The sequence below is a fragment of the Phascolarctos cinereus genome, unplaced genomic scaffold, assembly GCF_003287225.1.
Source record: "Phascolarctos cinereus isolate Bilbo 61053 unplaced genomic scaffold, phaCin_HiC Scaffold_2;HRSCAF=192, whole genome shotgun sequence".
Lineage (NCBI taxonomy): Eukaryota > Metazoa > Chordata > Mammalia > Diprotodontia > Phascolarctidae > Phascolarctos > Phascolarctos cinereus.
The window spans coordinates 89,675,166-89,700,375 of NW_027555625.1; the positions used below are offsets into that span (position 1 = coordinate 89,675,166).

Below are 25,210 nucleotides of genomic sequence, written 5' to 3' on the forward strand. Positions count from 1 at the left end.
TAAAAGGCCATCACTTAAAAAAAAAATTAGAAGATTCAAAGAAAAGCCAGAAGCCAATGAAGCTGAGACATCAAGAAAAGCAGAGTGGGAACAAAGGAAGATAACAGCAATTGCTTTGAGCTGAAACCAGCTGACTAGAGACAGACAGGCTCTGATTGGATGCAGGGAACTGATCTGATTGGAGCAAAGCTCTGATGCTGGCAGCTGTTCAGACAAAGCAGAATCCTCTGCTGTTTGAAGAACTGACTGGGGGAAAAGGCTGTCTTGCTCCTTTGTGCCATCTACAACTTGAGAAAGGATAAATCCCTCAGAACTTTACCTTTATTTCCTTTTATTGCCCTCTATAGCCTCAGATAGGGAAACCTCTCCAAGTTTAAAGAGTAGACCTAAATAGCTTTATACACTTCAAGTTTAAGGGAACTACTTTTCACTGAAAGAGTGTAAGGCTGTCTCAGCATGAGCCAAGGGAGCAGACCTAGGAAATTCTGCAGATCCCAAGCTTATGGTACTGTGTGCTAAAAGAGCTTATCACTACTTTAGCACCATAAGAAAATCAGAGACGTATCTTTCTTAGCAGAGATGCTCAGAAGTGGAGTGGTCCTGGCTAACAAGTGATTTGTGGTACAGATTATTTCCTAAAGAAATCAAGAGCCTCAAGACATTTACTCTAAAATTATGAATTATCTTAGGTACATGGGTTTCTCTTCTAGGTTCTTGTAAATTTATGCTCAATCTTTCCCACAAATACTATGTACATTTGTCAGAGAATGTGACTTGCATATATGGGTGGACTGTAATGTTATTATTATTCTGGCTTTTGCCTTTTTGTTTGGTAAATATTTCTTAGTTAGGAATTAATGATGCCTGTCATTTGAGCTCATCTATTTAAATGAGAATCACAGTGGGGGTTTAAGAGCTATCATGAGTATTAAACATATACCTCCCTTTCACCAAGATTACCTCTAAAACTCTAACAGTGAGTGAGCTATAGTCACATGCTTACCCACTCTGAAGAATTACTCTAACCTTTCAGCATGAATGTAGATGGGTCGAGTAAGTCAGACCAGGGAGAGAAAGCCTGGAGACAGTTGTGGGTCAGTCCTATACTCACATCTGTGCTACAGAAGAATAGTGTACAAAAAAAAAGCAAAAAATATAATTGGTGAGATTATAACTGGAAAAGGAGGTGGATCAGTAATGTAGCAAGTGCGAGGGATAATAGAAATATACTACCCAGGCTACATTAATATTCATATAATGTCAAGGGACAGAGTGGAAGGCCACTAGCATGATAGGTGAATACCTTGTGGAGGATTTATAGGAGGGTATGAACAGAGTTCATGCAGAGTTTCCCAGGATAGAAAGATATGATTGAGTTGTGAACTACACATTGGAGGGAGTACTGACATTAATATGGTCATGAATCAGTTTGATGAAATATTCAACTATACAGCACTTAAAGTGTCCAGTCAGTTTCTTTTGGTAACAAATGATGATTTCATCAGTATGGGAAATCTGTCAGTGTAGACACCACTTCCACTAATACCCATTTCAATTATAGGTAAATCAAAATAAAATTAATGTAATTCATCATGTTTTAGGTATCTTTAGGGAGTGTAATGAGACTATACTTTCCTTGTTTTGCTGAAAACATCAAAGATTCAAATGAATGTTGGATTGGCAGTGGGATCCCAACAGTTACAGACTATTCAACTCTATATAGAAAGATCAGACTTGGCTACCTTAATTTCAATTTAATATTTTTTAAGTACCTATTTTGCACAAAGTATTCTTCTATGGGGGGGAGATACAAAGATTTAAAAATTGCCTTGTCTTCTGTAGTGAGGGAATATGACTTATACAAAGACGAGTGTATCAAAGCTGAATAAGTCTATACAGATGGTCCTCGGGAGCATGTGCCCAGAACTCTGCTGGAAACTTCTTCGGACTCCAAGGACAAGGTGACTCATTCTTTGGGCTTTGGGGGTTGAAAATATTCCTATTGCCTATTCTTGGTCATATGGTGGCTTAGCACTGAAAGGGCTTTTTGATGCTTTTTAATTAGGGGATAAACCCTGAATGGTTCCTTGATCATCCCCCTTGCCCCATGGCAGAAAGGGGGTAGGGTGTTGCATCTGATAAAAGAAGAGGCTCCTAGTTGGTGGCCCTCTTTGAGAAGCAGTTTCCCAAGTGATAAGACATAATTTTATCAAGAATTGATGAAGGAAGGCCCTTCTTTATCCCTACTTAATATTGGTGGAGGATTCCCCATAGAATAAGGACTCAACTAACGAGGCTTTTACTAGGGTTTCTGGATACACTTTGCCTCTCTTGTATTTCCTTCCTTTAGCATTGACTTTTTGATATTTGGAATGTCTCCTATACCATGTCTTGGGGTAAATTATTCCAATAATTATTGAATTGGGGATGTAAGAGGAAAAGATTTGCCTAAAGCCCAGGCACCCAAACTTTATAACATGTCTAGAGAAGCAAATTTCAGAAAGATGAGCATAATAGTTCTTGCCAGCCAAATCTATGACTATGGGAACTACATTTAAGTTATTGTTAAGACCAAACCTAAGCAAAAGAAAATCAGATAGAAGAGGATTCTAAGTAGCTGGTTCTAGGCACCAGGATTAAGGAATAAAAATCTTTTTTAAAAAAAATTAATTTATTTTGATTTATCAACAATCACTTCCATACGCTTTTGAGTTGAAAATTTTTCTCCCCCTTCCTCCTCCCCACCCTCCCCAAGACGGCGCACAATCTGACATAGGCTTTACATTTACATACCGATTAAACACATTTTCACATTAGTGAAGTTGTAAGTAAAAATTAAAACCAATAGGAGGAACCATCAGAAAAATGAAACAAAACTCAACAGAAGGTAAAAGTAAGTGATAGCGATTCGACTTCCATAGTTCTTTCTTTGTATGTGGACAGCATTTTTTATCCCAAGGCCTCTGGAGATGTCTTAGATCCTCGTAATACTGAGAAAGGTTCAGTTTAACAGTCTTAGTCATTGCATAACGTGGCTGTTATTGTGTACAAAGTCCTCTTGGTTCCTCTTACTTCACTCAGCATCAGACCATATAAGTCTTTCCAGGTTTTTCTGAAGTCAGCCTGTTCATCATTTCTTATAGCACAATAGTATTCCATTACATTCATATACCACAACTTGCTCAGCCATTCCCCAATTGATGGGCATCCTCTCAATTTCCAATTCTTAAGCAATAAAAATCTTTGCAACCTATGTTACCCTTCTCATTTGTTACTGAATGCCTTCCCTCCCTTTGCCTCCCACACACATGCACGCACACATGCATACACACATACATATGTGTGTGCATGCACACACACATGTGCAGTACTGCATAGAAAATCCCCTTTAACATACTAATCAATCAATAAATTAAACAAGTAGTTATCAGTTCTCTTTGACATCCTCTTAACATCTGTGACATAGCTGACCATCTGGATAACATCTTTGGCTTCCATGATACTGCTTTTTCCTGGCTGTCCTTCTATCTCTTTGACCATATATTTCACAATTTTTTTATGGTATAGCATGCATGTCCTCCCCCCCCAAGTGTGAGTGTTGCCTAGATTGTCTTGGGCCCTCTTTCCCTTGGTGATTTCCTCTGCTTCCATGAATCAATTATCCCTAAGCAGCTGACTCCAGAATCTGTCTATACCGGCTGTCATCTCTCTCTCATGAGCTCCAGCCTCATGCCTTCACCTGCCTGTTAGACATCACCACCTGGATACCCACTGGTTCCTCAAACTCAATATGTCCCAAACTGAATCGATCACATTCCCTCATAAATCCAACTTCCTTATTTCTGTAGATGTCACCACAACCCTCTTAATCACCACGTTTGCCTCTTCTCTCTCCCTCGCACTCCATATCTAGTCAGTTGCACTTCTTGTATTGATCCTCTTCTCCATTCACACAACCATCCTTCTTGTTCAGATCCCCATCACCTGCCACTAAGACTATTGTAATAGCCTGCTCATTTGTCTCCCTCTCTCCTGTTTCTCCATCCTCAAAGGCCATCTAGTCTAACACTCTAATTTAATAGATGAGGAAACTGAGGCCCAGAAAGATTAAGTGACTTCGATCAATCAATCAATAAACATTTATTATATGCCTGCTATGTGTCAGGTGGAGGCAGTCAGGTGCTTCAGTGGATAGAGTGACAGGCCTGGAGTCAGGAAGACTTGAGTTCAAATCAGATACTCAATAGCTCTGGGGCAAGTCACTTAACCTCTGCTTAATCCACTGGAGAAGGACATAGCAAACCATTCCAATATCTTTGCCAAGAAAACCCCAAATGGGATCACAAAGAGTTGAGACACAACTGAACAACAACAAAATGTGCCATGTACTGTGCTAAGCTCTGGGTTTACAAAAAGACGCAAAAGAGAATCTCTGCCCTCAAGGAGCTTACAATCTAATGGGGGAGACACCATGCAAAGGAATATATACAAAGCAAACTGTACACAGGATAAATAGGAAATAATTAATGAGAGAAGGCACCGGAATTAAGAGGGGTTGGGAAAGGCTCCCGGTAGAAGGTGGGCTTTTAGTGGTTCTCTAAGGAGAGTTCCAGACATAAGGGCCAGCTAGGGAACATGCCCAGAGCTGAGAGACTATATTTCCTTTTTGTGGAACAGCAAAGGAGGCCGGTGTCACTGAATTAAAGAGGACGTGTCAGGAAGTGAGGTTTGAGAATACTGAAAAAGTAGGAGGGGGCTGGGTCGTGAAGGGCTTTGCATGCCAACAGAGCATCTGTATTTGATCCTGAAGGCAATAGGAAGCCACCGTAGCATACTGGGTAGGGGTGGAGATGTGACATGAATCAGACTTGTGCTTTAAAAAATTACTTTGGTGGCTGAAAGCAGGATGATTTGGAGAGGAGAGAGACTTGAGGCAGGCAGACCCACCAGCAGGATATTGCAATCATCCAGCGGGTGAGGTGATGAAGTCCTGTGGTAGAGTGGTGGCTGAGTCAGAGGACAGAAGGGAATGTATTCAAGAGATGTTACAAAGATAAAATTGAAAAGTCTTGGCATCAGTTCAGATTTGGGTCATGAGAGAAAGTGAGGAGCTAAGGATGACTCTTAGGTTGCAAGCCTGAGGAACTAGGGGGATGATGTTGCCCTCTATGTTAATAGGGAAAGGGGGGGCAGAGAATTTAGGGGAAAAGATAATTAGTTCTGTTTTGGATTACTGGACATCCAGTTCAAGATGTCTGTGAGGTAGCTGAAGATGCAAGATTGGAGGTTAGCAGAGAAAATGGAGCAACATAGATAGATCTGAGAATCATCTCCATAGAAATGATCATTGAATCCATGAGAGCTAATGAGATCACCAAGTGAAGTAGTTCAGAGGGAGAAGACATGCCTAAAGTCACACAAATGACACTAGCTGGCCAGGTTGAGGTCTGACTGGCATAAAGGTAAGACCACGTCACAGTCCTGGGGTGCGGAGGGAAAATTCATGGGAGTCCTCTTCCCCTTACTTCAAAGCCAAGAGGCATATGATTTCTATAAGTCCACTTCTCCTCCACCCTAGAATTTCTTCCACCATCATCTATATCTATCTATATCTAATTCATTCTTCAGTCTTTAATCCAAGCATCACCTCCTCCAGGAAGTCTACTCTGACTTCCTGTTCCCCCACCTCCTACTGATCTCTTCCTTCTCTGAAGTTGCTCTGTGTATACAATTCTTTGTTGGGTAGCCATAGTACCACAAAGTCACAGAGCTGGAAGGAACCTTAGAAATCATTTAGTGATGCCACCTTGGGTGAGTCCCTTTGTCTCCGTGGGCCTCATTTTCGTTATCTGTAAAATGAAGGGCTTCTTCAAGAGGCCTCTCAGATCACTCCTAGCTCCAAATCTGTAATCTCATGTTTCTATCCTTTAATTTTACAGATAAGGAAACGTAAGTGTAAGGATTGCCCAAAGTCACAAAAGTAGTTAATGGCATAGATGGGTTGAGAACCCAGGTATCTTGGCTCTGGTGGGGGTAGGGCCTGGTGTTTGCAAGTGCTTTTTCCATTGTACTGTGCTGCTTCTAAAACCTGAGAGCAAAGAATGTGTTCTTTGCTATCCATTATGGAACTCACCAAATGGTAAATGGTAAACACTTTAAGAAAAATATTTTGTTGATTCTCTTTTATTTTTCTTTGTGTCACTGTCATTTCCCACCAACTCCCCCCACCCTGAAATAGAGCCCTTCCTTAAAACAAACGAGTATAGTTAATAAAAAAACAATCTAGGCATCGGTCATGTCTGAAAAAATACGTCTCATTCTTTATCTCTAGTCTCCTACCTCTTTGCTGGGAGGTAGGATGCTTCACCATCAGTCTTTTGAGGTCAAAATGGACCACTGCATTAATCAGAATTTAGAATTTTTCAGTGTTGTTTTTCTTTACATCACGGTGGTAAGCATGCTTATTGTTCTCCTGATTCTTCTTATTTTGTATCAGTTTGTATCTTTGATTTTGGGGACTAGGTAGTGCGGTGGATACAGCACTGGGCTTGGAATTAGGAACACTCATCTTCATGAGTTCAAATCCAGCCTCACACACTTGCTAGTATCAGTTTGTAAAAGATTTCTGGATTCTCTGAAACTGACATTTATCATTTTTTTCAGCATAATAATATTTCATTACATTCATAAACCATAATTTGGTCAGTCATTTCCCAATTGATGAGCACCTTACATGTTTCCCTATTCTTTGCTACTAGAAAAAGTAGTACTATAATTTTTTTGTATGTATAATTTTTCGTATCTTTCCTTCTGTTTTGACCTCCTTGAGATACAAACACACATATGCACATAAGTGTATGTCAACAAAACCTTAGTCAAAGGTTTGTTGTTGTCATTATTCAGTTGTTTCAGTTGTGTCTGACTCTACATGACCCCATTTAGGGTTTTCTTGGAAAAGGTACTGGAGAGGTTGGCTATTTCCTTCTCTAGTTCATTTTACTGAGGCAAATGGGATTAAGTGACTTGCCCAGGATCACACAGCTAATAAGTGTCTGCATCCAAATTTAAATTTAGGGAAATGAGCCTTCCTGACAATAGGTCCATCATTCTATCTACTGCACTACCTAGCTGCCCCCATTGCTACAGATAGTTTAAATTTATTTATTTTTTGAAAACTGCCTTATCCAATGACCACTTGTCTATTGAGAAATGGCTCTTATTTTTGCATATTTCTATCAATTCCCTATATGCTTGGATATCAGACCTTTAACACAGATATGTGCTACACATTTTTCCTAATTAATTACCTCTATTTAAATTCCTGCTGAGTTTATTTTGTGCAAAAAATTTCAATTTTATGTAATCAAAATTTTATCTTCTCTGATCATCTGTATCCCTTGTTTAGTTAAGAATTCTTGCCCAGCAAAGAATTGGAAATTGAGAGGATGCCCATCAATTGGAGACTGGCTGAGCAAGCTGTGGTGTATGAATGTGCTGGAATACTATTGTTCTGTAAGAAATGATGAACAAATGGACTTCAGAAAAACCTGGAAAGACGTAAATGAACTAATGCTGAGTGAAGTGAGCAGAACTAGGGGAATATTGTACATAGTAACAGCAACATTTTGCTATGATCAACTTTGATAAACTTAATGCTTCTCAGCAATACAAGGATCCAAGAAAATTCCAAAGGACTCATGATGGGAAATACCATCCACATCCAGAGAAAGTACTACAGAGTCTGAATGCAGATCGAAGCGTACTATTTTCATCTTTTGTTGTTACTGTTGTTTTTTTTTTCTCTCGGTTTTTCCCTTTTGTTCTGATTCTTCTTTCACAACATGACTAATGTGGAAATATGTTTAATGTGATTGTACATGTATAACCTATATCAGATTGCTTTCTGTCTTGGGTAGGGGAGAGGGGAGAGAGGGAGGGAGAAAAATGTTTGGAACTCAAAATCTTATAAAAGTGAATGTTGAAAACTTTCTTTACATGTAATTGGAAAAAATACTATTAAAAAAAGAATTAATGCTCAGTCATAGTGGTATAAGGAATCTCCTCCATTTTTTCCAGTTATTTTTTATAACTTGATGTTTCATCCATAGATAATGGATAATAGTTATGTATCCATTTGGAACCTATTGTTTTATAATGATCTAAGATGCTAGTATAAACTTAATTTCTGCCAGATTCTTTTTCAGTTTTTCCAGCCATTTTCATTGAATTAGGAGTCTGTTTTTTCCCTTAGTAGTTAGAATCCTTCTGTTTCATCTAATACTAATGTCCAATTTCTTGCAGTTGGCAATTGCCTTTCCCAGGGTTCTTTTGATTGCTGAATATTTCATTGTATTTCATTTCATTTCCCCTCCCAGGCTGATATTTTTTTTGAACTAGGTAAAGAGACCATTCTCTGCCTCATTTCTTACCTAGCCTTAATCACTGAATGGGTGCTGCCTCAGTCAAACTGATGTCTGTTGAAGACCTTAGCTTAAAAAGGCCAAGGTCTCCCATTGCATCCAAGGCCCTCTCCAGTTGTCCTGATCTATATCTCGCCATTTGACCCAGCCGGTTCCAGAAGAGAAAGTGAAACTGGTGACTTTGCACAGCTCTCCTTCACTTAAATCCAATTCACTTGAATGTCATGGCATCACCTTCTTAATGTCACAGTCCTCTTCAAGACCAAAGGACAACAACAATTTCATTGTATCATAGAACTTCATCTTTTCCTCTTCAATACCCCAGAAAAATCAACAATAATATTAGTATTTAGCACTAATTCATATCAATAATAGCTAATGCTTTAAAGTTTGCAAAGCCCTTTATATGTATTCTCTTATTTGATTGATCTTCACAATAATCCTAAGAGATAGGTACTATTATTGCCCCCATTTTTACAGCTGAGGAACCTGATTAAGTGACTTGTCTATGCTTATATAGCTAGTAAGCATTACATACTTTCATAGATTTGAACTCAGGTTTTCTTAACTCCAAGTCCAGCCCCTACCCACTGCTCCACTTATTTGCCTCCTGTGTGCCAGATCCATGCTAGGTGCTGGTGATACAAATACAATAAATAAAATAGTTCCTGCCCTCAAGGCACTTATATCCTATCAGAGAAAACAGTATGAAAATGTAAGTTAAAAAAACATATATATGTATACACACACATACACACGCACACACACACACATACACACACACACACACACACACACACACACACACACACACACACACACAAATTAAAGCTACACTGATTGACCTCCCCAAGTCCAAATTGTAGAATAATGATACAGGATGTAACATTTCTGGATGTTTCAGGAATTTATTGTCTCCTCCTGGAAGCATAAGGTTAAAAAGAGTTGGCAGTCATTGATTGACAGTTTGCTGATTTTGCCTTCCTCCGGTCAGGGACTATTGAGATATGCCTCTCCTCCTCTGCCTTTGTTCCATATTCTTGCCTTTTGGAGTGTGGTATGATCATGGGACCCATTAGCAGAAGTTTTGAGGAATGCTTATGGACCAATAGTCCTCAAAGGGTGTGCCACAAGTTTCACTTAGCATGCTGTGAAATTTTGCTCCTCATATATGCATTTAAAACTTCATAAATTATAAACTACCTGCTTTGGCCTCCACCATAAATTCAACTCCTTTTGATCTTGCATTTAATGTTATGAGCCACCAGAGCCCAAACAAAGCAAAGATGCCATCCTGAGCTACAAAATCTATTTTTAGGTGTTACCTTGCACCCTGTAGTTTCCTCTTAACTGTGCCACAGGACTTCCACATGCCCCAGTCCTGCCTCCTACTTCACCTCCCCCAACCCCAGCTTTGTTTGGGGAAGGTCACAACAGCAAGATGAAAAGTCTTTTTCTTCCACTGCAAGTCCTGGGGAAGTGGAACTCAGAAGGGATAAAAAAGTGGAAGGAGTGGCATTGGTAATACATGTACTATACGTATGGAATTCAGTTCCATTCATTACAATTCAATTAAACATCTATTACATGCCAAGCACTGTGTTAAGTGCTAGGGACATAGCAACAAAAATTCAAATAGTTCCTGACCTCATGGAGCTTATATTTTACTGGGGAAGCTAATATAAACGCAGAAAAGTCAATAAATTAATGAGATCCACTTCAGACTTGGTCAATGTGCCAGTTTGTTTTGCTTGAATCGGTTCTATTTTGAGAGATTAATTGGGGAAAATATTAATAAAACTTTATTTTTTAATTTAAAAAGAATCTAAATTAAGGGAAAAATTAAAAATATACAAAATTTTGAGTGTACTCAGACAAGGAGCAATGTGCATTGTATCAGCATATGTTTGTACTTCATTTCTTCAAAAGATCTATGTTTTCATTGACATGGGTCTTCCCTACCCCCAACAACATAAATAATAATGCCTCCAAGCTTCAACAGGTGGTGTCTTAATCACTAGGGGTGAAAAACAAGTGAATGCTCAGGTGACCAACCTTCTGTCATTGAGCCACCTCACATTTGGCTAGGCTGGTCCTTAAAAGATAGATGTATGGCTCATACCTGAAGGCATTTCTCCTTGTACCCCACTACTATAGCCTTCAAGAACCTAAGATAATCTCTAAGCCACAGTAAAGCATCAGAGAAAGATTCTGTTATAGGGTATATTTATGTAAATCATGATATCCATACAGAAAGGTCCTCAATGAAAGAGTTGAAGACTTTCATTTAGATCTCTCTATTTGTCAGGGAAACAGAAACTGTCCAAACAATGCCTACACTGGGTGTGGGAGTGGAGAAGATGCCAGGGGACGTGTGACCGGAGACATATTAGAGTAAATGTAGGAAAATGCACAGATGTTTCTGTATCTAAGAGAATGGGACTTCCTGAGGTAGGCATCCGAGGCATGAATCTTCTCACATGATGTTATTAAGAAGCATAAGTAGGATAGGGCTGAGGTGGGGAATTCAGTACTTGGCTCCTATTTCTGGGTCTCCTTTTACCTTCTTTCCTGTCACATCCCATGGGCTGCCCATATGACAAATGTTCCAAAGCCCTGTAGGGTAACCAAATCTTGTATTGAATCAGTGTCATCAAGAGCTAAGCGCTGAGGAAATAATTAGAAAAAAAAGTAAACAAAAAATGAATGAAAAGCCTAAAGTAGCTAAATAATAATAATAATAATTAGTACTTACATAGCACTTTAAGGTTTGCAAAATGCTTCATGTTGTATGTGCACTTATATAGCTCTGATAAACTAGCTATGCCATGTCATGATAGACAGGAACTGGATCTATGTCTATGATTCACAGTATCCAGGGATCAAGAAATATGTAGAAACCTCTGTCTATAGGTAGCTATAAAATGCTTTGCTGGAAAAAAGGCTATGGTGCAACAAAGTCACAGAGGAAGGGGAAGCCAGAGATACAACTAGCAATTTCTGCATCTGGGGCAAGTAATATGAAACAGGAGACTGAGACCCAGTATGAGGTAGCCACACAGCCAGGGAACCATAGCGGGGAAAGGGAGGAGCTGACCCCATCTGCCCATCTGGTTAACTTCCTATTTTAGCTAATTATTCTTGCTAACTGGGAGCCAAACTCTGTTGTTTCTGTGCTGTAGGACTGCAAGAGCTGCCAGAGTCATCTAAATTTGGCACTCTAGGGCAAAATTCTGGTTAGCCCACCTTAGTTACAGCTCTAGGTGCAGCAGGGAATCTGTAGGTGTGATTCATTCAACTACAGGAGGAGTAAATAACACCTGGAGAGTGACATTCATCTGAAGAAGGCAATTACAGCTTATTATCCTATAGAAGAATAAAATGAGGAACAGGATTGATGGTACATGCATATATCCCGAGTCAGACCAAACAAGAGAGGGTCAAGACTGGAAACCCTCTCTCCATCTCCTCTATTCCTAGACACACCTTCCCCACCTGCAGCATGCAGCTCCCTTTCCTCTCTTTTTATCCTTCAGAATCCTCTCTCTCTCTATCATTCTCCTGCCGGCAAATGATTCTTTGCTTTGTGTAAGCAGCAAACAAATGTCAGCCTAGAACTCATTCTCAGGAATTCAGAATCTTTTCCTAATCTATGGTCATTGGAGGTTCTGTGGGAAGGAGTTAGGAGAGTTCAGGGAGTTGAATTTTTTTTTCTAAGAATTTGTCTATAAGAACTGTAATATGACTTTTTATCTACGATAGATCTTGCAATTAGATTAGTGCTAGAACTTTGGCCTTTCCAGTTCCTTGCCACCATAGCCATCTTTGGGGGAGAATGATGGGGCCTTCAGTGCAAAAGGATCTGAAGGTTTCCTTCATTTGCACGCCTTCAGGAAGAATAGCAGCTAGGACCATTAGAAGTGGCAGAACTAGGCAAAGGACAATGTCTTGGTTCACTGCCCATCCCAACATCACCTCTTCTTCTCTTCTCCTCTTTGAGTCCAACCTTCTTCCCACTGGTATCCTGTCTCCACATTTCCACTGTACCCACAACAGTTCTGTTGATGGTATAAGCCATTTGTATGTGTGTGTTTTACAAGTTTTTATTGATTTTTTTTAAATTCACCATAATTTTCCCCAATATTCCTCTCTTTCCTTTCCCAGAGAGTCATCCCATATAACAAATAGTATTTTTAAGACAAAAAAAAGAGAGAAAAAAATCAGCACAACTAACTCATCAATACATTGAAGAAGTCTGAAAACATATGCGATGTACAACACTTACAGACATCCCACCTCTGAAATGGGTTAGGGTAAAAGCATCCTCTTTTGATATCTTTTTTTGAGCCATGCTTGTTCTTTATAGTTTTGTGACATTTACATTGTGTATGTGTTTGTTTTTTCACTTCTGTTGTTATAGTCATTTTGAATGGTGTTTTCTTAGTTCTGCTTTCTTCACTCTTTATCAGTTCATATAAATCTTTCCAAACTTCTATATAATCATTATATTTGTAATTTTTTATATTACCGTAATATCCCATTACATTCATGTACCACAATTTGTTTAGCCATTCCTCAATTGATATGCATTTACTTCATTTTCAATTCTTTGTATCACAGAAAATGCTGCTATAAATATTTTGGTGTAAATGGGGACTTTCTTCTTATTAGTGGCTTCCTTGGGATTTAAACCTAGCTATAGAATCTCTGGGTCATAGGGCATGGACACGTCAGTCACTTAGTTTTCATAATTTCACATTGCTTTCCAAAATGCTTGTATTGATTAATGGCCCCACCAATAAAGCACTAGTGTGTCTATCTTTCCACAATTCCTCCAATATTGATTATTCTATTATATTTTTTGCCATCTTTGCCAATTTTTAGGGTGTGAGGTGAAACCTCAGGGCTTGTTTGATTTGCACTTCTCTTATTACTAATGATTTGGAACATTCTTTCATATGGTTGTTAACAATTTGCAGTTCTTCATTTGAGAAATATTTGTTCATTATCCTTTGATTACTTCTCTATTGGGGAATGGCTTTTGGTTATATACACAAATATGTTCATATGAATGTATATTTGTTATTTGTTTATAGATCTTGGATACAAAATTATTATGAGAGAAATCTGATACAAAATTTCCCCCCCTAATTTATTGCTTCCTTTCTTATCCTCGGTGCACTAATTTTGTTTGTGTATAAGCCTTTCAGCTTCCCATAATCAAAGTTACATGTAATCTTTTGTAATTGCCTCTATTCCTGGTTTGGATCTTGAGGTCACTCTTGCATTAGCAATTCGCCTTTATACTCTTCTAATACAGTATCAGCTTAGTCAGTCGATAAACATTTATCAGGTTCCCTTCTGTGTCTCAGGGCAGCATTAGGCATGTAGAAAATTAGTAAACAATCATAAAGCACAGTTCCTAACCTTGAAGTGCTTATATTCTTACTTGGAAAGGCAACACATTCATAAAGTACCTTACAAGTTTAACCACTGGGTGGCACTACTGGCCCCTCACCTGAGGCTATATAGACTGGGTTTACTTGCCTAACCTCACCTAGCTCTGGTGGATTGAATCCTCAAAGTTAAGCTACCCCTCCTCCCCAGTACTTTAGGAGTAAGCCTAAAGTAAGGGTTCTTAACTTAGGGTCTGTGAACTTTTTTTTATATTTTAATAACAGTATTTCAATATAATTGCTTTCCTTTGAAATTCTATGTTTTTTATTTTATGCATTTAAAAACAGTATTCTAAGAAATCCAAAAGCTTCACCAGACTGCCAAAGGAGTTTACAACACAAAAAAAGGTTAAGAACTCTTTCCCTAAAGCATTAGTAGGGTTCTTCCAATGCTGTTGACTCAAGTCCCCAGCTAGTCTATTCCCCCACTATCCTTCTACCAGTTATCATCTGTTCAATGTCATTTAACCAGTGATTAGCACCTCAATATAATTTTATATTGACCAATTCTTATCTCTTCTATCATTTATGACCAATTAACCTTAATAATCTTTGACAACGGGCTATTTACTGAGCAGATACAGCAAGAATCAAAGTACAGAAACATTCCCGCCCCCACCCCCACCCCCCAAAACCAGGCGCACTCTTCCTTCTATACCTTGGTTCTTGGGGAATGTAGGCTTACAGTTAAAGAGGTAGCTGCAAAATATTCATTACACCAAGTTCACTTCTGGGTATGTTAATAGCTGAAGCTGTTCCTTCACTTTCAGGTTCACTACTGGGCTGAATCAAACAGGCCACTCCTCAGGGTTGACTCCTCACCATATTCTGTTACTGGCAAACTCTGCTTGTGTTTACACACAAGGTTGTAGACTAGTCTATTCATCTCTTACTCTCATTCACCTAAGAGCAGGAAAGAATGAAACCCAACAGAGACCAAAAAACAGCCATGCCACACACTCACAGCTTCATGGCAACCAGGTAAGATAAGGTCTAGAGATCCTTCCCCCACCTGAAGGCCCCCACAGCAATTCATGTCCTCCCTCCGAAGTTTCCAAGGAGAGTCAAAGACCGAGTTGCTCCATTGGAACCTTTTCTATGCACACTCAGTTCTGGCTCAGCAGCCATTTAAAAGGCTTTTCTTCCCTACCAATACGTGAACTAGAAACAGGCACAAACGCGCACATGCTCCAGGTTGGAGCACAGAGCCCTCCATTACTCATGTCTGTAAGCAGGCTCACCAATTTTCCATGTTTGTTAGCAGCAGGCAAAGCATACTGCGCCCACCAACAGGATTGGATCCCTATTGTCCCGTCCCTCCTTATATTATTCAACAAGAAGGATCAGGAGTTGGATAAGTCCTGCACTCACTCTCATGGTGCTGAGAAGTGCTCAGCACAAGTGCTGAGAAGTCAAGACCTCTATGGTTCTGAGAGGGCAGGATGATCTTGTATCCCCCCAGTTCCTTCTATCTGTGAGTGGCTGAGACAACTACTTATCTAAGGGGTGTAGATAGTAGAGATTTCCCCAAAGACAGTTTGTTCCAAGTCTCATCCTAACAGAAATCCTGTCTTCTTCCTGAAATTGCTGCATTTCACGAAGCCCTAGTTACCTGACCTTTGCATAATGGAGTTTACTACCCACAAGAAAGGACAGGTATGCTTCAAAACTGTATATAATATTTTAAATGATACGAACAATAAATTATATTTATATAGTAAACAGTGTCAATAATCAGCACAATTTTTTTAAAGCAGTCTACTCCAGAATTATGAAAATAGTTTGGTAAGTACTTTAGTTGTAATGCTTGTAAAAAGCAAACAAGGTTTATGTGATATTCCACTTGTGAAAAATAAACCATATAATTTTTCCATGATCTGTGTAATAATAATACACACAGTACACACGAGAAACAGTAAGAGTAAAAGGAAAGATAGAGAATATAATGTGTGACGTACTTTGTGTGAACTTAGACAATCAACAGCACAAGATGGAATCCACCCACCCAAAGCCCCCGAACAGCAGAGTTCACTTCCCCTCCCCCATCCTATCCTAGGCCTTCTCCAGCAGGAGGTGTGGGTTCTGTAGAGTACAAAATAACTAACCATACTTTGGGCTTCAAAGTCATACCAAGATTTTGCTTGGTTTTTAGGATTTTTTTTAATGGCATACAGCATTTTACTCTGGTATAGAATCAATAAAGGCAATAAAATAGTATATATCTGCCATGTGGCTGTGAGCCCTGAGACTTTCACAGAACAAGACAATTTTTATATGGTACATAGGGCTGCTCTAAACTCAGAAATTCTAGAAAATGCACAGTTCAATTTACTTAGCCTCCGTGGGTGGTCTCCTATGAGCAGGTAAAGGAATATGTAACACAGTTTGCTACTGGTATTGAAGTCATCTATCCAGCAGGACCAGTCACTCAAGAGTTCTAGACCTGGGACTCAGCTCCTCCTTCACATGGAAGAATTGGTGCTGTTTCCTTCATTGTCTAATCATTGGCAGGAAGCCTTGACCGGGTCTTGTGGCAGTGGCTAGCTTAGAGTGCTTGGAGGATGGGCAGTGGATTCATTAGTAGACCCTAGGAAGGAAAAAGTCTGCCACCAGCAGGCAAAATCTCTCACCTTCAGAATTTCATTTCTTGTGTCTGGTTGCTGGAAAGCCTGTCACATCCCCTCCATACCTTGAAGTCCCCATGACCTTGATCACAAGACCTTCTTCTTGCTACCACATTTTGTTAATCCCCACAAGCATCCAGAGACCTACTGCCCTGAGTAGCAGGGGAGAGACAAATAAAGACAGCTTCAATAAATGGCAAGAAAGCATGTGTATGTTATTCGTGAACTGGAAATGCAGTATGGCATAGTGAATAGAGTATTCGATATGGAATCAGTCAGGGATTCTGTCTTAAACTCTTACTAGCTAAGTTTCATGGACAATTCACCTAACTCCTCAGATCCTCAGTTTCTTCATCTGTAAAATGGGCATATTAATGCTTGCACTCACTGCCCAATAGTATTATTGTGAGGAAAGTACTTTACAAATCTTGTGTGGTGCTTTATAAGCACTATATAAATGTGAGTTATTGGTGTCATTATTATTTTCTCATTCTCATTATTTTATCCCCCATAGGATTCAGATAGAAATGATCCTATGACAAGTTGCTATTCTGCTGTTAGTCTTTTATATTTAATTTTCTATTGACTAGTACACAGGTAGATAAAAATAACTACTTTTTGTGGCTAAATAAAAGTAGTAAGATATATATACTCATGCTCTATAAGCTTTCTTGTACCTTCCTGGTACAAGTCTAGTAGCAGAAAGAACAACAGGAAAGACATATGTTCCTTCCTGTTCCCACATGATTTTCATATCCTCTGCAAGGTCTTTATATTGTGAAAGGTTTTCATTTCATGTAGCTTGGAGATCATGAGTATTTGGTAGGGTGACATCTATTTAACATTACTCTTATTTTTTGAGGCAAGTGGAATTAAGTGACTTGCCCAGGGTCATAAGTATCCAAGACTGGATTTGAACTCAGGTCTTCCTGACTCCAGGGCCAGTGCTCTATCACTGCACCACCTAGCTGCTCCTAAACATTACACTTAAATTTTATAGATCACAGTTACACCTGAATGATCCTGGGTAACAGTTTGGTCAATGATAATGGCCAGGTTCCAGTATAGCTTATTGCTGGAGTTCTTACCTTGGGGGGAGGGAGGGGGAGGGGGAGCGGAAGGGGCAGGACCCAGGGCTGTAAGCTTGATTTTTTTTTCTTTTCGCTTTAGGCAAATTTTTTTTTTTTGGCTAGGCAATGAGATTAAGTGACTTGCCCGGGGTCATACAACTAGTAAGTATTATGTGTCTGAGGTCCCATTTGAACGCAGGTCCTCATGACTCCAGGGCCAGTGCTCTATCCACTGTGCCACCTAGCTGACCCCTGAGCTTGATTTTTTAAAAAATAATTTTGAAATATGGAGATTTTTCCTCTACCAATCAATCAATAAACATATATTTTTTATCTGTTAGTACATGAACTGTAACAAGCTTCCAACATATAATTCTAGCCACCAGATTATGTTTTGCTAATTATTCAGTAGTGCTAGATTTTTACAACGTGAAGTGATATGTTACAGTTTCTATAATTTCCTTAGATAACCTAAATCGATCCCTAAGTCCAGTCTCCTTAAGGATAACTGTTCTGTAATAATAATAGCAATAATAAAATAATGGTGATCATTATTATTAATAATGAAGTGTGACTAAATGCTGGAGGGGATAGCTCCAGGGGCAGTAGCATAGAGGCCGGACTAAATATCCCATATGAGAAGCCTGCTATTGGAAGGGCATTTACCTTTGGGGCAAAGGAAATAAATGTCTTCTGATGATACCAGGCAAATAGCAAAGTTTGTACATCTGGGCCAGGTTGGTGATGGCACCCAGGCTGGTAGAGAACGCCCTGGAACCTCACCTTGCAGAGGAGGTAAGGGAGCAGCCCATGTTTCAAGCTGGCACTGAGCTCACAATTATGATTACAGAATCATTAGCTTTGATTCTATGAGAAAGGAGCACATCAAAGCCAGAATCCTATGAATTAGAATGTTGACTAACTGAGCTAATTATAGTTCAGTCATCTGAATTTTCACACAATGAGCTGAGTTCTCATGAAAGCCTTCTCTTGGCCAGGAGGCTTTGATGATGAAGTAGCTATTTCTGTCCCAGATCCAGCCCTCCCCACGCCAGTCCAGATCCTGGTTGGAGTCCCTTTCAGAGCTGCACAAACTCAACTCCTGTGGTGTTTGGTCAGGGGTTCTTCTTCTGAGCCAGCACCCCAGTGAAGAGAAGATGGAGTTGTGAGGAGTACAACTCCCCTCCCTATGGGGAAATACAATCCCAGGTGTCAGAGTGTCATGAAGGAATTTTCATTTTCATTTTATTCCAGATTTTATAATACTTAAGTAATTTACATAGACTAATTATACTTTAGGGAAAACCTTCTCACTTAACATGTCTTAGTTATCAGATGCAGAGTGGTATAATAAATTTTAATGACTGTTTAGATGTTCTTTGCTCTGGAGTTAATAATATAGACTAAGACTGAACCTCTGATGAACCAGAATGGGTAAACTCCTTCTAAGAGAAAAATGGCTCTCTCATGGGAGGGGAACGTATCCCTGTGGGGCATCATTCTGAGAACCTGGCAGAAACAATTTACTGAAGGGGAAAGCTTTCCCTGCTCAATGGTAGGAACCCAAGTGAGATGATTATACCTTTAAATGGCACCATCTGCTGTACAGGGACAGGTCTGGCTACCCTTCCCACCTCCAGAGGGACCAACAGAGCAACTGTATGGATTGTGTTGGTGACAATTCTCATCACTAATGAGGCTTGCAGTTGCAAAGCAAGCTTTTAGAGGCTGACTAATGTCCCGTGCTTCATGCTTCAGGTAGCTACCACTTGGGAAATGGTAGTGCCTTCTTCTGGGCCAATTATGGGTGTGTATACTCACTGCTTAGCCTTAGACCTTTCTCTGTTGTGGATAATTGAGAGAAGGTATATAGCACATGATCTATTCATTTCTGTATTTGTACAAGGAAAGGCTCTCAATTAAACCCACACTTCGATTAATTTTAAATTTCTACTTATAACCAATATAATATACCATCTAGAGCATAGCTCAAAATAATATAAAAGTCTGTCAGTAAACTTCATTGTTACCATAATATTTAACTAAACACCCCCCCACCCCCCCACCCCCCCGCCTTCTACGGAACTATTCTAGCATTTATTCTCAGCTCTTAAGTATTTAACTGTTTGATATACTGGTATTAATTTGCCATCTTAACCCCTTCTTCTTAATTCTAAGCACTTCATGCTCTACCAAAAATCATTTAAAATTTTTCTTTGCAATGATCTTTGGCTAAAAGCACTAAAATCATCACTTAATTTTTCTTAGCAAAGACCTTACTTGGCCTGTTATTCTGACTTCATAACTCTGGTTGTGAACCTCTCAAGCCCTGGCAAACAGATATTTCACCCAATTATGGAATAATACTCGGGTTCAGTGTGTGGGCTGAAAGTCTAATTAAACCCTCATCCAATGCATTCTCTATCAACAAATGAGGAAGGAACCATAAATCGAATAACAAAGCATTTATTTATGACAGACTAGGAAAGTAAGAAACAGAAAAGTCAAGCAATACAATTATTTTCAGCCCTTCTCCCAACCCTTCTTCATTCTGGTGCCTTCTCTCTTTTAATTATTTCCTACTTATCCTGTATGTTGCTTACTGTGTGTATATTTACATGTTGTCTTCCCTAATGGATTGTAAATTCCTTGAGGGTAGGGATTATCTTTTGTCTCTTTTTGTATCCTCACTGCTAAGCCCAATACCTGGCACTGTGGTAGGCACTTAATAAGTGTTCATTGATTGATTGATTGATTGAATCCTGCCTCCATATACAGAATCACAGAATTTAAGAGTTAGAAGGGGGGGGAGCAGCTAGGTGGCACAGTGGATAGAGCACCGGCCCTGAAGTCTGGAGGACCTGAGTTCAAATCCAGCCTCAGACCAAACACTTGACACTTACTAGCTGTGTGACCATGGGCAAGTCACTTAACCCCAATTGCCTTAAAAAAAAAAAAAAGAAGAGTTAGAAGGGACCACAGCAACCATCCAATATGACACATACACCAAAAGAATCTCTACCATGTTACGCCCAACATGCAGTCACCTAGCTTCTGCTTGGAGACCTCCAAGGAGGGGAAACCCATTGCCTCTAGAGACAGTCCATTACACTTTTGGACAGTTCCAATTGTAAGGAGGCTTCTCCTGACATCAACCTTGAATTTTTCTTCTTTCAACTTCTACTCACTGCTCATGGTTTTGACCATTGTGGGTAAGTAGAACAAATCCAGATCTTCAAATATTTGAAGATGGATACTGTATCACTGAGTCTTCCAGACTGAATATCCCTAGTTCTTCCAACTGATCCTCATATAACATGGTCTCAAGATGAAAATGGATGTTTTAGGAGTCCCATAGATTCCTACATCAGTGAAGAAAAGACATGATGCAAGCTGAAGAAGAGTTATATTTTAGCTGGGGCATCTTTTGGGTTGTTATTGTATAGACTCATTGTGCCTCATTGTTTCTCAGTTCTATTTCTCACAGATCCCTTGATATGGTCCCAAAACTCCCTTGTGATTGTCAATCCACTCCAACACCGAAGCCAACATCAGCTGTAGCTCCACCCTCTTCAGCCTCCACCCCCACCCAAAGCTGCCTTTCTTGTCTTTTCCAATTTGCTGCTGCTATTGACTGAAGCTATCTTTTCCTGTGATAGAGGTTTTGTTTCCCATAGGCAAGTATTATTGCCTTTCAGCTGAAGAAAATACCCCATGCAAACATGCCTTAGGGCTAATCAGCCTGTTTTTTAGCTATCTTGTTAACATTAGGCCCATAGGAAACCTGGCTGATACAAAAAAGACATGCTCAGACTATGAACAGAAATACTCATTTGCACCCCTCCTGGAAAGGTCCGTACCCTGCACAATAGAGCTTCATTCAGGTGAGTGAATTTCTTTGACCTTTATTCCAGTGTATTCCCCCAGTGTGATTAGTGCCCCACTTTCATTTCACCAATCAAGTTTTACACAGGGATATTTACTGTAAAGATATAGCATAAACAGAAGTATAAACACTTTAACCATTCCAGGTAAATGAAGCTCACTCGTTTCAATTTCAAGCAAGTCTGCATTAATTACACAAGAATATACATGAGAATCTAGGTCCCAGCAAAAGTCCCCCTCTGCAGTTATTTACTTTAGATGGTCATCAAAATATTATGGCCATCAAAATCAGCATCATTTTAAAAAATATTTATGGGCTCCCCAGGACAAAATGGCAACACCTAGGTGTCATCCTCAACTGCTCATTTTCTCTCACCTCCCATATCCAATTAGTTGACAAGTCCTGTCATTTCTACCTTCAAAAAATCTCTCATATATGTCCCTTTCTCTCCTCTGACACTGCCACTTCCCTAGTCCTGGCCTTTATCATCTCGTACCTGGACTATTGCAAGACTCTGCCAGTTGGTCTCCCTACCCTAAGTCTCTCTCCAGTCCAGTCTATTGTCCACTCATCTGTCAAACTGATCTTCCTAAAGGGCGGCTCTGACCATGTCCCCTTCCTTCTCCCCCACCCCATTCAATCAACTCCAGTGGCTCCCTATTACCTCTGGGATCAAATATAAAATCCCCTTTTTCATTTATAAAGCTCTCCATAACCTGGCCCCATCTAACCTTTCCAGTCTTACGTCTTATACTCTCCAGTGATGTTAGCCTCCTTGTTATTCTCTGCACATGGCACTCCATCTGATTCTGGGCATTTTTGCAGGCTGTTTCCCATGCCTGTAACTGTCTCTCCCTCCTCATCTCTGCCTCCTGGCTTCCTTCAAGGCTCAGCTAAAGTCTGACCTTTTATAAGAAGCCTTTCCCAAGTCCCATTAATGTGAGTGGCTTCCCTCTGCTGATTATCTACAATTTATTCTGTCTATAGCTTGTTTTAGTTGCTTGCATGTTGTTTCTCCTATTAGATTTCTTGAGACTCTGATCCTTGAGGGCAGGAACTGTCTTTTGTCTTTCCTTGTATACTCAGCACTTAACACAATGTCTAGTAGTAGTAGGTGCTTAATAAATGCTAGCTCACTAATTGACTCCTAGTGACAGAAACCATTAATTACCAAGGGAGATTCCACTGGAAACATATTCTAATTTTACTCTTCCATTTGGGAAATTATTACTTATCTGTCTCCAGAGCCATAACTATGAATTTTTGTACCTTAGGAACAACTGGGTCAGAGCAAGTGGGACAATGAATGCCAGTCCTCCCATGTTTTGGTGGGGGTTCAGGGAGGTAGGAGATAGAGATCCTGGGACATTGGAAGATGCTAGGGAGGCCAATATTTATAAGGGTGTGAAGAAGGGAAAACAGGGATGGGTAGGGGAAGAGCTCCCTCAGTGCAACATTGAATAGCCTCCCATTTTAGCTAATTATCTTTTGCTAATTAAGTAGCACAAAAACTACAAATGTTGTCAATGTCCTATAAATTCAGTGCCCTGGATAAAGCCACAGTCATCCCACCCTAGTTATAGTTCTGTTGATCTAATAATAATAATAATAATAAACATTTACACAGTGCTTACTGTATGTCAGGCTCTATGCTGAGGGCTTTACAATGATTATCTCATTGGAGCCTCACAACAACCCTGGGAGGTAGGTGCTATTCTTTTTCACATTTCACAGATGAGGAAACTAAGGCAAACAGAGGCTAAGTGACTTGCCCAAGGTCACACAGCTAGAAAATATTTGAGACTAGATTTGAACTCAACTCTTCCTTACTTCGAGCCTGGCCCTCTACCAACTATGTCAACTCTAGACTAATCCCCAAAGGTTGTCCCTGTACTCCTAGTGCTTAGCACAAGGCCTGGCACATTAACAAACGTTTTCTAATAGATCAACTTCTTACTCAGGCTTGTTCTTCTGCCCCCTTTTCAGTGGGTTAAGAGGACAAGGGATCGCTCGAAGAGGGATGGCAAGCCTTCCTATCCATTTCCACATTGCAGGTAAAATTCTGCCAGTACCCTGAAGTAGACCAAATTGGTTAAGGGGGCCCTGATGTTTCTCAGTGAGCTTCACTGATACAGAAGTTTGGACCTTGTGGTAGTTGTAAGAACTTGAGCAGTTGATCAGATAAGAAACAGAACTGCATCCAGCTGTGGTGTTCTGCAGTCCACTGCAGAGAATCATAGATTGTTAGAGCTACAAAGGGCCTTTCAAGATAAGAGCATCTAACCCAACTTCCTCTTCTTACAGATGAGGAAACTAAAACCCAACAAAGTGAATTGCCTTGTCAAAGGTCACTGAGCTCACCAGTGGTTGACTGCTATGCCATTAGGACTCATAAAGCTAGACTGAGAAAAGGGAAGAGAGAAATTATAAGAGGGCTGGTTTTTATTTTTTTTTTTTTGGAGGATTGGCTAATATTTGCTTGGAGGATTCCTGCTCAGCATTCTGTAAATTCCCCCAATTTTATAGCCTTACATCAAAAAATAATTAGAAATGACAACATCCTGTCATGGTCAGAACAGATGGGGCTACCAGGAGGAGGAACTGTTGAGTGACCTCTAAAAAAACATTATCAACTTCTATCTCTCTGGAACCTCCTCCATCTAGCAAACATTGTCAATCTTCCCTGTTTTGTTTTTGAAGTCTTTAATGATCTGGCTGGAGCCTACCTCATCAGCCTTTTCGCACATTTCTTTTCCTTCTCTCACTATATGTTCCCACAAAACTAGCCTATTTGCTATTCCCCATACATGAGATTCCATTCCTTCCTCCAAATCTTTGCATGAGCTATCCCTCATACCTGGAAAGCACTCCCTCCTCCACTCTGACTCAACAGAATCTCTAGCTTTCTTCCAAGCTCAGCGCGTGACACCTCCTACAGAAAACCTATCCTGATTCTCCCAATTGCTAGGGCCTTCTCTCTGAACGTTGTATCAATTCTACATTTATTTTTCTATATATGTGTTGTGTTCCCCCCACCCCCAATTAGAATGTCAGCCTCTTCAGGGTAGGGATTGCTTCATTCTTGTCTTAGTATCTCTAGCACCTAGCACAGTGCCTGACTCATTGTAAGTATTTAATAAATGTTGATTCATATTGAACTGAATCACAGGTACGTTTGATGCAAATAGCCTTCATCTCAGTCAAGTTCAGAATATAAGAATTAAACTATAAGAATTAATTAATAGGAAGCACAGATGACACAAATGACATCTTCTTCTATCTATCCTTTTTTTTTCTCCCCACTTTGGTGAGGCTTAAGGGACTTGCCCAGAATCACAAAGCTGGTGAGTATTATGTGTCTGAGGACAGATTTGAACTCAGGTCCTCCCAACTCCAGGGCCAGCACTCTAACCACGGTGCCACCTAGCTGCTCCCTTCCGTCTATTCTTGATGTAGGGAAGTGATCCTGAAAAAGAGAACTAGAAAATTCAGGGATACCCACACTACTTATGCCTATCAAAAACTCTCAGGCCCCTAAAACTATATCTCCTCCTACTTTACAAAATGTGGTTCTTTGCTAAGACTCAAGTGGATCAAAAGTTTCTTTATTAGAGAAATAAAGCCTATCTCAAAAGATAGGAATAATCATTATTGGAGGGGTGCAGAAAAACAGGCATGCTAATACATTGTTGGCAGAGTTGCAAATTACTCACACCACACTAGAAATGTGGAATTACACTAAGAAAAAAAATGG

At 39.8% G+C, this 25,210-nt stretch overlaps 1 pseudogene; it reads right to left on the reverse strand.

The window, feature by feature from the left end:
* Window positions 1-22,293, reverse strand: part of LOC144455677 (small ribosomal subunit protein uS10 pseudogene) — a 49,412-nt pseudogene extending 27,119 nt beyond the window's left edge.
* Between the last annotated feature and the right edge of the window lie 2,917 nt (window positions 22,294-25,210).